The sequence below is a fragment of the Peromyscus leucopus genome, chromosome 11 (assembly GCF_004664715.2).
Source record: "Peromyscus leucopus breed LL Stock chromosome 11, UCI_PerLeu_2.1, whole genome shotgun sequence".
Lineage (NCBI taxonomy): Eukaryota > Metazoa > Chordata > Mammalia > Rodentia > Cricetidae > Peromyscus > Peromyscus leucopus.
In genome coordinates, this window is record NC_051072.1 from 1,664,291 (window position 1) to 1,680,522 (window position 16,232).

A 16,232-nucleotide genomic window follows, 5' to 3' on the forward strand; every position below is an offset into this window, starting at 1 on the left:
GTCTGAATAACAGAGTGCACTCCAGGACAGCTTGGGCTAGGTAGCAAGCCCCACCTTCCCCTGCCTCACACCCCCCCAAAAAATTACATGTGTCCTCTTGAATACATGTTAGTGTCATGGCAACGCCTTAGGTGAGTACTAATAAAGGAAATATGTGCCTTTCTATTTCTCAGTGATGCTCCTTATTATCTAGTGGATACTGTATGTTAGACTGGCACATACATCACATCTGTATCTCACTGCTATGGCCACATTTGGCAATATGGCCAAGTAATATGCTCAGGAATGGCTGATAAGAAAGGAGAGTGTCTATATATATATTATATATACATGTATACACACAGGTGCATGTGCAAATGTATACATATATACAAGTCAGTAAATATCACTTATTAAATAGGTACTATATAGCACTGATTGTTCTACAGCCATTTATTAAATAATGTGCCAAGAGTTCAGAATTGAACTACCTAGCTGAGATTTACCACCCAGGTTTAGGCATTGATTTATGCATACATCACAGTGGGCCTGCTATCTCTATATATTATCATTTACATATATACATCTATATAGGTAAAATAATAAATATCTATGCCTATAAATATAGCTGTTCTAGCTATTTATCCATTGATCTATCTGTTATTCACTACCTATCTATCCAGTTGACCCCAGATAGTAGCTGCTTCTGAACAGCATGTTCTCAGCCTTCACATCAGTGTTGTTCTCTGGACATGTACATCCAGATAACCGTGTTACAGAAAAAAGCAACTTCAGAGTTCTGAGTTTGGCTCACCCTGTGACCTGGTAGTCATGCCATGCTGTGCTATTTTTATGTGTAACACAGTAGACTCTTGAAGATGACACTGATAAAACTCTGCTGTGACATTGACAGTAGCCCGAGCATCGATCTAGGAAGTGTTAAACACCAGGAAGGAACTGCCACCTGACCCTACAGTGCAGGGCACGACCACTCTGGGCCGTGTCTATGTATATCTTACACCTCACCTCCATTTCATTCCCTTTCAGAATGAACAGCCAAGTTATGCACAGTGGTCTAAGATGAACATCCCAGCACTAGACAGGCTGAGGCAGGGTGATGGTGAGTTTGAGGGCAACCCAGAATAGAGAAAAAGAATCTTACTCAAAAACAAAACGAAATGACATTCATTAAAATAAGCAAGACAAATACTTTGGAAAAATGGAAAGACCATCTTAGCTTTTAAATGGCTGAGAATGGTGGTCGCTCATGCTGGAAAATAGCAAAGGCCGTTCACAAAGGCAGTAAAGAGTTCAACAACATGGGGACAAGCCTGAGATGTCCACAGCAATAATTAATTAATTTTTTTATTATAAATCATATAATAAATGTATCACATGAATGGTAGCCCACTTAGGAGTCTAAGGGAACACATTTTATTACACTTCTAATCATTTGATAAGACAAGCTTATAAAATTTCATCTGGGTAACTATATTAAATAATATCTGTGACACAGTTCAGCACCTGCTGCATGCCAGAGTGCCCAGTAGTGAGGAGATGAAAACAATAACCAAGCCAGGGTTGCACAGTTCAAAAGAATGAAACAGATCTATATACAAAATACGACAAGAGCTACAACTTGAGATCCCCTTTGTATAAAAGTGCAAGAGGAGCATGATGCAGATGGGGTACAACTTAATTCATCAGGGTATGAAGAGAGAGGAAAAGCCCATGGAGGATAGGGTGCTGAGAGCTAAGGATTGGTGAACTAGCAAATATCCACCTGCTAGACAATGGAGGGGAACGCACACCAAATGTGCTAACTGTTTGGGATTCAGGAAGAGCCCTGTTCTTCCTCTTTCACACAAGCTGACAGATGTCTAACTGTGCATGACCAAATTAGAAACAAGGCTGCATCCATTCAGGTTGGAATGCCCCCCCACAATGCAACACTCATCCATTTATCAATGAATCAATCCATACATTAAATAAATTATTATTATTAACAGCCAATTAGGTTTTGAGGAAGTCATTATCATCCATCAAAGGATGGAGCAATATAAAAATATAAAACATCCTTCTTTAGTGGAGCTTACACTAGAAAAAAACCAGAGCGTAGACAAACTTATAAAACAGATATTGAATAAATCAGAGATGGCTAAAGAGTTTAAGTCAGAAAAAGAAAATAGTAAGATTGTTTTAGAATTAGTAACTTGGTCAGGAGTAGCACAAGGAATCGTGACTAAGAAAACCTGAAATAGGAGATGCCACAGCAGCCATGTTGATGTTCAGATACCAGATATACAGATACCAAGTGCCACAGACTGTTGGCACTCGGTATCTGGTCTATCATTCTGTTAATGAAGTTTGTAAAGAGCCAGTCAACATATCACACTAGAGAAAGAAAGTCAGATGGAACCAGTGATGGGGAGAAGGGTGGGGAAGAGGATGAAGAAGGAGGAAGAGCTTTAGAGGCAGTGAAGGTGTTTTCACAGAATGAAATGGAGCCACTGAAGGATGCCGAGCAGGGCACCTCAGAGACAAGGGCAAGAGGAGGTGGACAGACCATTCAGAGGCTGGAAACATAGCAGGAGAGGTGGGGAGACCAGGAGGAGACCAGGAGGCACAGAGGAAGAGGAGGGGGAGACCATGAGGAGTCTACTTGGGTCACTAAGAAAAAGATGCTCGGAGGAGAGAAGAGAATGTAACAACGAAAGTGCTGAAAAGTGGTAGATTTTAGATTGATGGGGGGGTTAGTGATGATATTTATTGACAGCTTGAATGTAGTATGGGATGCAAAGGGCAGAGCCAAGCAGTATTTCACACCTAGAGCCTTTGCAACCAGAAGAACGCGCTCACCTTTAGTGTAGTGGAGAACACACAGAACATGGGGAGAAGAAAGGGAACCCAGGCTCGGCATGCTCCTCAAAAGCACAATTTGTCATCTAATCTCTGAGACCACGTAGGCAGTGACATGGACAGTTCTAGGGCTTGCGACTGCAGGTCCTAGAGGGGGTAGACATGAGAGTCATCGGTGTGGTGTTTAAACGGCACTAAAGCAACTAGACTCCGTGGGATGCTGAAGCAATGAGAACCGTAACTCCAGTTACTGAAGCACATAAGACTCACATGGCTGGGTGGCAGAGAGCTGAGGCTGGGACGAAATGAGCCGAGATGAGAGGTGAAGACCACGGTGTTCACGGATGTTTGGAGAGGGGGGGTGAGTGGTGCGGCCACTGATAAGATTCACTTGTTCCCATAAGTGATCTCTCACCCATGCTCAAGCAAGGAACTCTAATTGAACTCAGTGGGCCACATATAAAAATAAGGCAGGAAAATAGGAGGGGGACTCACTGGAAAGGATTTTAGTGGGAGAGGGGAGGTGATGAGCGAGGGGAAAGAAGACGGGTGTGACTAAAATTCACTCTATTCATGTATGAAACTGGCAAATAGTATATACGATTCTTAAACAGATGGGGGAAATACTCCAAGGAGGGATCAAGGGCACAAATACTGCTGACTGCTAAGTGTGAAGCCAACTGAATCTCGAGCGCCAAATTCAGCAGCGTGGCAGTTTGGTCTTCCTGACAAGGCAGTGCTAGCAGATGATCAAGGGTGGGCTCCGGAGGAACTGGAGAAAAGGCATGTCACGGAAACACTATTAAGGAGCTTTATCTGCACATATGTGGGTTATACGTGTGTGTGTGTGTGTGTGTGTGTGTGTGTGTGTGTGTGTGTGTGTGTGTTTAGGTAGAACTATACAAGAAACTAGGGTTCACAGGTCAATGATTAAAATTGAGAATGTTTCCACTCTTAATAGAACGATAACAGGAGATGGATAATAAAACCTGAAGAGCCCGCAAAAAGGGAAGAACTGAAGAATGATAAAAGCAAATGAACAAACAGCTCAGTCACACTCCGGTCACAGCCTCAACCACAATAAACCAGAGTAGGCACCAATTGGGCTGTTCTGAACCCACAACTTATTGCATGCCTGTCTTTTCATTATACCTGTAGCAGGGAAACCTCCTGCATAGAAGGCAGAAGCAACGGTCCCCACAAGGAATACGGTCTCTGCACAAAGAACAGAGTAGCCACCCAAAATATGTGCACTTGAAAAAAAAATGTCTAAGAATCTGAGGTCTGCCCACTTAATTCCTCCACAATAAACGTAAGCGCTAAATATCCTCAGACACTGTTATCTGAAATCACAGTGGTGTTCACTTCCCAGAACTGCCCAACCATCTTTCCAGTGGTTTTTGTGCACTGGCATCCCCAGCATGATCTTTGCCCAGAGCTCTAAGCAAAAGTAAATGAGGTAAAATGACCTCCCTTTGTGGCCTGATTGACAGAGACACAAACACACAAAAGCCACATGAAAGTGGCGGATAAGCATGAGCTGTTTAGGACAGCACCCCTGCAGCAGAGAGGCCTCTCTCATTGTCTGATGTGGAAACAACGCGGGAAACCCTCAGGGCCATCAAACCCAAACGCCCCATCATAGGCACTTATCCCTTTGGGCATGTTCTGTCAAAGGATCCCACGCATAGTTCAACCGAGGAGGCAGTGCCTTTCTGGCACATATAAATCTACAAATCCCAGCAATTAACCCCCATACACATCTGCCTCACTAATGGGTATCTGAGAATAAACAGCACACAGACACACACACACACACACACACACACACACATACACACACGCGCGCGCGCGCGCGCGCACATGCACACACACTCACACACACACACTCCCTGCTTGCCTTGCATCACGGAAGGAAAATGGACTTCACCACACATCTGTGACAATTCACGAATGTTTACAGCAGGCATAAAGCTGGTGACCACCAGGCTGAGAGCATGTTTGGCAGGCGCTCACATAAACAAAAGAGGAAGGAGGCCACAAGCCCAAACAGAAGAGACCAGAATAGGAGGCCAGGCTCACAGGTGCCAGGATGGGAATTCTGGCCATTCTAATGTGAATAATGAGAGCAGACAACCTTCCCGCTAGTGAACTTTGGTAGCATAGAGTGGAAGGCATGTGACTAACAGACGTGTCTGCACAGGCCTCTCTGGATCACATCACAGAGATTTTCCACTGGATGGACAGACAAAAGGACAGGCATAATAAGGAGTGACATTATTCAGAATGGCAGGCTAAATCTTTACCCCCAAAATGGGATCATTCAGCGTGTGTAAGCAAGAAACGTACCCTGTCCCAACAATGCACATGCAAATGCCATGAAGTAAAACCCCAGCTGGGACAGGGCATCAAAAGAAAGATTTCCTGCAGCTCAGCAGTTCACTTTCAGTATTTACTCTTTGTCGGATCTACCTCTGCAATAAGCAAGTTATCACCCATGTCACTGCTACCACACCTGTAGCCTTTGAATTTCCTCAGTCTTACATCCACGAAACAGCAAAAGAATGCAAGCTGCGGTCCACTCAGAGATTCAGCCTCCTGGAAGCACTAGGGTGGATGTGCCAATCATCACCACAAGTACGCCATTGGTTAACGTCATAGGTGAGTCACTGAAACCACCTGGGTGACTTCGGCTTCCCGTCTGAGCTTCACAGCTTCGTCTTGGTGTATATACCACATAAACACTGAGGGGAAGTTACACACAAGACAGAGACAAGAAGCAAAACTGCTATGGTGACTTAATCATGATTGAAATACGTATGTGCGTGCATGGAAATGACATAGTGACGTATGTATGCTAACAGAAATCCAAAGCTGATGGGCCAGCTTAAGGGATGACATATTGATGTACATGTATAAATATTTATTGTATGCTTCAATCTATTGTTTTTAAAGTGGTAGATAAGGATTGCTGAATACCCCAGAGTGCAGAGGTTACTCTTTTCTGAACAAAAAAGAATTAGAAAATACTGAAGGAATTTCTACAGTCTGATGGTAGTGTGGGCCTCCACCATAAGAGGAAGGAAAGTAAACCTGATTCCTTCCCACTTGGACAAATATTTAAGTGTTCGCATATCCTTTTGACACTAAAATTGGAGATGGATTTTGTTAATAAAGAAGAGAGAGTCTAGAGAGATAGCTGAGCAGTTAAGAGCTCATGAGGAGGACTCTAGTTTAGTTCCCAGCACGCATGCTGGGCAGCCCACAACCACATGTAACTCCATCTCCAGGAGGGGCCAACATCTCTGGCCTCTGCAGCCCCCTATACTGACACACATTGCACATACTTACACACAGACCCACACACACACATACACATAGCTTAAAATAATACAGTAAACTCTTAAAAACAAGACAAGTGGGAGAAGACTAGGAGAACCTGAAAGGCATCATCTATTTTAATTAATTTCCTCTTCAGTCAAAACATCAAAATCTTTGTGTTTATCAGAACAAAAGTAAAAATAAACTTCAAATTTCTAAGCACTGGCTAAAGTAATTATAAAGAAAAATTGATACCATTAAAATAAACTTGAAAATGATAAAGTTAATGAGCAAGAAAACACAGGGAAACAACCATTAGTGTATAATATTTAAAAAGTTAAGCAATAAAAAAGAATGTAGCAAACAGTGACAATGAGTTAATATCCTTAAAAGTTTAGTTATAAAAATTCCTCACAAAACATTGGCACTTACTAACTAGACATATCCAAGAGCATCCTCACACATGCTTGTTTGCTGCCTTCATCCTAGTGGAGCTGCTAATTAGCACTTAAATAACATCAACAAAAAAAGAAACAATAAAATATGCAAAAAAAGAATGAGTGCCATCATACTAAAACAATTATTAAAGATGCTACTCAGCAGGAGTGATGTTTTTATCAAAACAAACTCTCTAGTATACTGTTCATGAAGTATAATTATCTGTTAACACTTTTAAAAGCCAACTGACAGTCTTACTAAGACCCTTATTTGGAAATACTAAATCAGCTACAATTAGTCTGTCCTAATGAATCAACCCTCAATTAAATGAAGGCTTTATGTTGGTTGTTAGGGCTCACATAGCACTGTGTATGCACCAAATATCTGTGCTTCACAAATACAATGATGAAGCAGCCTGCAAATATTGCAACAAATGCAATTCAGACGTGGGAGGTATGGACCACCAGCCCCCTCCCTGCTCACTTCAGTATAAACTCATCCAACCAAAGGGAAGTGTCAAATTATATAGCAGAGTCTTCCCTTGACAGATTACTATATACACATTAAAATTAGGTTTATTAACAATTTGTCATACTATAAAGCATGCATGTTACAATGAGTGAAAATTTTCAATCAAAACAATATATCTATGCTACTTTTAACTCTACAAATTGCTCATAGAAAGCCTACTAAAGGAGATCACATTAAATACTAGCAGTAGTTAACTTTCATGCAGGCAGTATTGGAATTTGGCCCTTTTACACATAGATCCCATCATCATTATTCACTACATTAAACTAATTTGTTCATTTTAATTGAAAATATCTGTAAAATACAAATTCCTTAGGGGTCCACAAGATGGCTCAATGGACAAAGTCACTTCCTACGAGGTTCACAATCTATTCTTAATTCCCAGAACCCACATGGTAGAGAAAGGGAAAACTGATTCCTACAAGTTGTCCTCTGACCTCTGCACAGGCACTATGTCATACAGACAAACAAATACACACAGACACACACACAGACAAGATAAATATTATAAAATTATTTTTAAGATTACAAACTCCTCAACTGTAGAGACAACGTATTCAAAGCATAATTATGTATAGTCCAATAGACTTTACTAGATACATAAACTGAGTATAGAGATTATATGAGTATAAACATATTCTTAAGATAAATATAATTAAACTAATTAGCATATTGCAATTTACGTTTCCCAGTTAATAAGATGTCATAGACAGATATTTTATTTCTACAGTCAGAATTTCAGTTTTTAACCACTGTTACTAAAGTGAAAATCCCATTTCCACATGCATGGAGTAAGAATCCAGGAGTGAGTGGCTCCTTGGCAAAGGCATGTACACAAGCTGTTATATCAGGATTTAAGAATGAGTGAATCAATGAGTGAAAAAAACAGAGCATGAGTTGAAACCCTGCATGAGGCAGAGTAGCTGGGATTCGAGTAACACACTGCAGACAAATCTACTTTAGGAGATTAAAGTACCCTTTTGCAAAAAAAAAAAATCATTCTTTAAATTATTCCTTTAGTTTTGGAGACTGTAACACTGTACCCCTTTGCTTCCCTTCACCCCCTCCAAGCCCTCCTGTGTCCTCTTCCTTGCTCTCTTTCAAAGTCAAGTCTTCTTTCTTCATTTATTGTTATTACATGCAAATATATGTCTATTCCAAAGATACAAACAAAACCTGCTCGGTTTGTATAATCTTACTTGTATGTGTGTGTAAATACTTTAAGAAAAAAGAATTAAACTAAAAACAAACAAACAAAACCGCCTCTTTGGATTCATGTGTAGTATTGCCAATTTTTTTCTTGTTTTAAAAGATCTGACGCTTGTAGACACCTGTCTTTGCTCTTAATAAAATAAGTGCAGTTGACATCTCAGTGTAACTATCTGACAGCCAAACACAACTGTGCACTGGTCCTACATGTATGTGCAGCAGTGAGAACAGAGCACAGAGATGAACTGGCATGAGCACGGTTAATTATGGAACTTCCTGTGGAAATGAGTTACAGATGCCAGATGTGTAACACAGCATGCCAAGTGAGTAACGTTTTCTCAGGTCTTACTTCGAGCAAAGCTATGGTTAATGTACCAAAATTCAGTCTAACACTTTTGGGGTGTGTAGACTATGTCAAGGGATGGAGCCCCGGTTGCCTATATTCCCTGGTTTTGCAGGTACAGAAGGGACTTCATTAAAATTTGTGGAAAAATTCTATTCACCCAAGCTAAATTTTGTTCAGGGACTTGATGGCTACTGATAGGTTCTCATCCTCTCTGTGATGAGATCTTTAAGCACTCCAGACAACACATAGATCAAAGCTCAGCAAACTAGAGCCTTGGGGAACACATCCAGCCTCCCTCCTGCCCTTGGAAATAAAGATTTACTGGAACATGGCCAGACTCGTTCCTTTACCCATTGCCTGTGGCTACTGTCACACTGCGATTGCAGAGAGGAGAAGACACAGCTGAGAATCTAAGACCTGTAGGTACTAACATGCTTCTCCCTGACTCTTCAAAAGAGGCTTGTCAATTTCTGATTTTGAATTATGCTCGAAAAATCAATTCCTCGATACTTATTTTCTACTTTCCTTTAAGAGTACTGGTATTTCCAGAACAACAACAACAACAAAAAAATAGTGCATGTCTGTTCTTATTCTAGAATGGCATGCTCAGTGGTCAGTTTTAGTCCAGTATTAGGGCTGAGAGTCATAAGTCAAACTCTCTCTCTACATTTGACTACTTAAGTAAATCTCTGGGCCTCAGTTTACTCATCTTTAAAGTGAGGATCATGAAAGCACCTTCCTTAAAGAGTGAGAGCAAGAGTTGGATGTCTTTCCCTCAGCATTGCGCCTGGTAACCCATGAAACCTGGATGAGCGGATAGTACCGTTCCTATAATGTACTGGCCATGGCACATCCAAATCACAACTACACAAACACTGTAACATCTCTGTGGGTCTTTCCAGCTCTCGGGCTCTGTAGTTCTCTATGGAGAGGAGACTGAGCTGCCCAGGTGCCGGAGTTAATTTTATTTCAGATACCATGTGAATGTCTGTAAGCTACAGAAAGACACAAAATGTAGATCATCAGTTTGTCTTATGCAATGCAGGGACTGGAGAACATATTCACAGGGGTTGCAGAGTACATAGTCTCAGCCAAGCTCTTCTACATAACCTTGAAGCTGAACTCTTAAAATCTATTTAGTAACCATCAGCACACAAGACAACAGGGAACTGGCAACATAAACCCATAACCGTGACACCCAGCAAGCACAGAGAATGTATGTGTATATGTCATCGGCAATTTATTTTCATTGGAAAGCAGAATAAAGCTGCCCACAATGAGACTTAATTTAATAAAGTGGCATGTTCCCAGTGACTAGTTTATGCAGGGAAGATCCTTGTCTCTTTCTCTCTCGTGGCTCTCACCCCCATTCCCTTCCCTCCCTCTCCTGCTCCTTCTGAAAGGTGGCCACAGGTATCACAGGAGAGGTTACCACCCGGGTCTGAGTAACTTAAGATGAGCTCCCACAAAGGTAGGACACTTAGCTGGATTTTAGAGGCTCAACAGGCAGGACTGGGGAGTGGAGCCTGAGTTCTAGAGGGCGAGATGCTGGTCTCCATGAAACCAAAGGGCTACTGGAGTCAGGACAATGTAGGACTTGATGAAGCAGATCCCTGAGGCCATCATGAGGATTTGTGGCTCTTCTCAGAAGGTACAGGATACCTCAGGAAGTCCCACAATAGGAAAGTGAGATGACAGTGGGATATGCCACAAAATAAACCAGGACACAGCACAGAGACTGTGGCTAGGGCAGCCATGAGTCACCAGCACTCTTCCTGGCCTTGAGGTTCCTGGGTGACCTCACAGGACAGTCAGACCCAAACAGCTTTACCTTTAAAAAAAAAAAAAAAGATCTTTTTCTGAAAGCAGTCATTGACTGCCATTTTTAACAGAGAGACGTCTAAATGTGTAGCACTCTTGGTCTCCACACTTCCCACTCTAGTGTCTCACTTACCGAGGAGAGAGAGGGTAGAGCCGCGTGGCCTCCGTCATGAATCACACTGAACTGTGCAGCCACATGGGTACCCAAGCCCAGTTTTCACACGCCAGCCCTTCAACAAATAAGAAGAGGCAGAGGTCAAGTTAGCTCATATTAAAACACCGCAGTCTTCCCTTATAAAGGCTAGGGAGTTCCATCAATGCCCTAACAACCAGTACAAGAATCTCTAGCAACTCAGGAGAGAAAGAGACACAGTACAGCTCAGGGATCACCATTAGGAGAGACCTAAATTAGCTATATAGACACCACTGGGGATTTTTCTTGGAAAAAAAAAAGATAAACTTAAAAAATGATGCTGATTGTTTTCTTTCAAGATTTATTTTAGTTTGAATTCTTCATCTGGGTGTGAGGTGTATGTGCAAGTGAGTGTGGGTGCCCACAAAGGCCAGAAGCTTCAGATTCCCTGCAGCTGGAGTTAGAGGCAGGCATGAGCTTCCTGATATGTGAGCTGGGAACCAAATGTAGGACCTCTGCAAGAACATACAGAACATACACTCTCTTAACTGCTGAGCCATCTCTCCAGCCTGCGGAAATAAAAATTTTAGTGCTGTTCAACATGTGAAAAAAAAAAAAAAAAAAAACCTCATGAAACGTCCAAAGGGGCCATTATTTCAAAGTCTCTGGAATTACTTTAAGCAGTTTGAAAATAAAAATGTGCCCATTTTAATGGTTCCTTCATTGCAAATCTTAAGACAAAAGTTCCTAAAATAAAGCATTTCACCAGGTATTAAAGGTAGGTACAGCATCAACTACACCTGAGTCTGAGTTTGCACTGTCAGATGTCCATGTGTTTTCTGCACAGTTATAAGACCCAGTAAGAAAAGTTATGCAGTACCACAAAATCAATTCACCCCACCAAAAGCCAGAAAACGTATTGTATCTCCTCATAATTGTATTCTATTAAAACAAGAAAACCATATTGTAATGCCAAACACATACACAAGAGCCCGAAGGAGGTGGCGCCCCACTTGTTATCCAAGCAGTGACATGTCTGCTATTGGTGAAGGACACCTGTGACTTCAAAGGCTGAGCACCAGCGCCTGCCCTTCCTTCCTCCTTGTTCATCATGTGTCTCTCTTTCTCCTCTTGGTTTCTGCTATTGTACATGTGAAGCACACTGGCGTCCTCTATCCTCACCCACACACTAGAGAACAGCTGTGAACGATGATGAGAAAATGAGAAGACCTTCCAGGACATTCTGCAACTCTTCCATTCAATGAGCCCCATGTGGCACATGTCGATAATGATCAAAAGCCAAGAAGCCTCCGCAAAATTGCCCAAATTTTAATACAATTGCTGGAAGTGTACAAAATGAAATCTGCTGAAATGTCTTTAGGGGTGTCCTGGGTCTTGGGGGGACAGAGAATGGGGAGAGAGCGGCACTGCCATTTTCTATGGGGATTCCAGCTTCTAAGGGAGGACTATGGAGAGTATGGAGCATTCAAGAGAAGCAAGGAAGTGAATCCAGGCGGCTTTGGAAGTGCTTGCCATGAAGACTCCAGAGGGGCCCAGGTGCAGCCCAATCCTCCGGCATTGCCAACTCCAAGGCCTCACTGGGGTCTTCATGACCAGTGATATCATCCGTTGGAAGGGATAAGGTACAGATGCAACTCTTTGAGGCCAAAGGAAAGGTCAAGGAGCTTTCCCCAAGGTAAAGAGGCATGTTCAGTCCAGGAAAATAATGTAAAACAGCCCATTTATGTTTTTTCTCATCACCAATAATATCTCCTATGGGTGTGGCAATAAAATGTTGATTAGGACATTATATTAAATAGCATTTTTGAACACAGAAGTTGTTTCTCTTGGGCCCTACAATCTACTTTATAATAATTACTACTAAAATTCCTTCACATTTGCTTGTTTAGATCATAGTCTAGGTTTAACAGCAGAATTGGAGAGATCTACTGTTTCCCACTATGGCTCTGTGGTTATGTCTTGTAATAACAACACAACACAAAAGATTTAAATTAAAAATAGATGATAAGTGAAGATTTAGCTTAAGGGTAGAGTGCTTGCCTAGAAAGCCTAGGGTCCTGAGTTCTGTCCTCAACTCTGAGAGAGGAAAAAAAAAAACTATATCACAGACTTTCTAACCCCTTAAGTGCTGGTGGCACACGCCTTTAATTCCAGCACTTGGGAGGCAGAGGCAGATAATTCTCCATGAGTTCAAGGCTGAACTAGTTCCAGGACAGCTAAGGCAACACAAAGAAACCCTGTCTTGAAAAACCAAGTATCTACATATGATGAACCTCCAGGCCTCCCCATGAGAGTTACAAATTAGTTGATGTAGAGCCTCATCTGGACTTAGGAATGACATTCCCAGAACAAAGCATTTTGTCAATTGACAAAGAAGATGAAACAACCAAAAAAAAAGAACACTTTAAGAATTGAGGACTGGTGATACAAACAGAGCAGATAATGCGGAAGAGAACATCCTTGCTTAATCCAAACAGGGCCAACCATAGCCAGGGCAGGCAGAGCGTCACAGAACAACTCTTCCTGTAAAACCTGCCTCTTTCCTCTTTGAATATTACACTGTGATGGACAGAGCACCTGTGGTTGAGAAAAGCACAGCTCCCTTCAGAACCTGACCTGGGAATAAAAAGACAGGATGGCAACAGGAGTCAGACACAACCCTCCAGCGTTCTGACTGTGCCTGAGTTTGCACCAACAGTGAAATGGAGGGCCACTGGCTCTATGCCTCTCAGCTAAGCTGGCAACAGCAAGGCCTTTCTCCTGGAGCTCGGCCACTATCCAGCCAGGTGTTGAAGCATCTCGGGAACGTATGCAGTTCAAAGGAACACCTGCATGGGCCAAGGTGCATGGGCTCAGGTGCAGCAACTGCAGTAGCACACCAAGCCCTTAGCGGGAGTCACATGATAGGAACATTCCTCCAGATGGAGAAGCCCAGCTTGCTCATGGGACTTGGTCACAGTGAAGACATAAGTCACAGATCACTCAAAGAAATTCTAGAAAACTGACGGGAGTCAGAAGTAAAGAGGTTATCCTGTCCCCGAGGCCCAGCCACCTGACTTAGTAACATCAGTTCCCCATTTGTCTCAATTTCCTGCTGACATCACTCTTTCCTTTTTGTACATGGTATCGACCTTGATACAATCTCTAAAGTTGAACAGAATCACTATGGGAAAAAAAATCTACCTCTAGGAAGAGGCAGAATTATCACTAGAACTCTTGTTGATGCACAAATAATTGTTCCCAGAAGTTTCATCTCACAACTACCTCCACGGGTTCTTAAAATGTCTCCAAGTGAAAATGATGAAATGAAATGTAAGCATCAATTACAGCTTACTAAGTGCCCATCAGCACAAGGCTTTGAACATAAATATGCTTTATTCTCTCTGATCACCCTGCTCAGCAGGAGGTAGTGTGGATTTATAAATTCTTGTGGAGACCAAAGTTCAGCTAAGCAGCAGCCTTTATTCTACAAATCCAAGAAATAAATTCACATTTTAGGCAGAGTTCACCTTGGGGTTTTGAGAATACTAAAATCACACTGGAAATCAAATGAAAATAGAAATCAAATTAAAAAGACAGGCTTTCCACCTAGTATCATAATGTCTAAAAGAAACTATCAGATAGAGGCTTAATAAACCTAAAAAAGGTCAGGCTAGGGTTTCTCAACTTGGAAGATCTGAGCAGTGGCAATGTCTTGTCATCAGTGTGTAGGTCCCATAGTAACTATGTACAACACATCCTGATGGCAATGTTTAGGAAAGAACTAGAAAACAATTCAGAAAGAAGCTGTGCTCTCAGGTATCACACAAAGCACTATGATTTTTTATTACATAATTTAACAAACACTATGAAACTGGAGGGAAGCAAAGTTAATTGCAGGTAAAACAGTCAAAAAGCTACCCAAGGGAAAAATGACAGGGGACATTGGCTACAATAGATGAGTAGAAAGAGGTTAGAATGTGAAAAGAGGTGATGAAATATGTCCAACTGGATAAATTACAAGTGGAAGAAATAGCAAACTCATCAACCATGCCTGAGAATCATCAGCAGTAAGCAAAGAGGCATTGTGGTCAACACATGCTGAGTTGGACATGAGTGTCTGGTACCATTGTTTGGGTTTGGTGTATTGATAGAACTGAGGCATAGGGCCACCACAGAAAGGACTCCACAACAATACACAAGGAGCAGGATTGTCTGGAAGAAAGCAATTCTGCTAAGGAGGAAAATTAGAACTTCAGAGAACTAGGAGCCACAAGCAGAAAGACACACTTTTATCATGTTTTCATGGGAAACAAGAAAAATGGAAGAATCTCCTATAAGAGGCAAAGGAACAAGGAGGGATAGCCTCCCAAATGTTGGGGTATCAGAGCAGTGCCCGGCAGAGGAGCGTGTCCCCACATCCACATCAAAACTACCACCATACATGACCAATGCGAGAAAGACACAAGGGAGCCACACTAGATACTGATAGATGGGAAAGCAGATGACAAACAGACTCCAGGGAACGTCAACTGCAGAAAGAGATGAGACTTAATCCAAAGGAGAGGAGAGGAGCTGAGGTTCAGTGGAATGTCAGGATAAGAGGGTTTTAAAAGCATCAGCATGGCTGTTCTGCAGAGGACAGGAAAAGGGAACCGTAAGGCAGGCCAGGGGCTAAATAAGAGACCTTTCATTATTAGAAGTTTTGAAGAAATTGTTAACTTTGAAATTGCAAAGAAAGGCCTTCCCCAAATAAGTTCCTAGGGGGTACACTTTGATCTCTTTAAATATTCTGTGTGATAGTAGTCCACTTGAATTTCATGATATTGGAATACATGGTAGATAGTCTATGCTAACAATGGGGTCTATGGTGTGGGCTTTGTGCCACTCATCATGGGTCTGACTTCAGTATGGGTTGTAGACTATGGTCAACCACATAGGCAATCAGCCATACTTACCTGATCCATTCCCAATAAAACCCTGGAAACCAAGAACAGGGCTTTGCTTCTTTGAGTGATAGTTCCACATCTTGTACTCAGTATATTTTGAACTACAGTGAAACACTGTCTACTTTATCCCACTGGAAAGATAACCAGAGGTAAGCCCACCCCCACCCCCCAACTTCCATCTTAGGGCATGTTTTCCACTGCTCATCATAATCTGTTTCCTTTGATCAAATCAACCACAGCCATGTACCCAACTGCTCTTCCAGTTCTGTAAGTCTTTGGAGAAGACATTCGCTGATCCTCAAGTTAGAATTGAGGACTTCTCCCAACGAGAAACACACTGGAAAAGGAAGGCTCAAATCCAATGATCTTATATGTTAAAGAAAGGTTGGATTTCCATGACTAGATGGAAGTGTAAAATACACAGGAGAAACTCAGAACCAATTCAAGTTTGGAAAGAGAAAGTTTGGGGAAAGAGGGAACTATTAAAGAGAATGGCCTCGGGCTTCACTGCAGACATGGTTGGGGTCCCCTCATGGCCAACTGTGCCGTTTGGAGCCAGAAGAGCAACACGCAAAGCTTACAAATCAAAACTAGCATTTTAATTTGGAATTATTCACAAATAAAATATATACCACCTTCTTAGATG

At 42.0% G+C, this 16,232-nt stretch overlaps 1 protein-coding gene across 1 annotated transcript in view; it reads right to left on the reverse strand.

The window, feature by feature from the left end:
* Window positions 1-16,232, reverse strand: part of Sema5a (semaphorin 5A) — a 466,375-nt gene that overhangs the window by 349,468 nt on the left and 100,675 nt on the right. The window contains 1 exon segment of the mRNA XM_037209370.1: window positions 10,638-10,734. The gene's annotated coding sequence lies outside the window, so the exon portion shown is untranslated.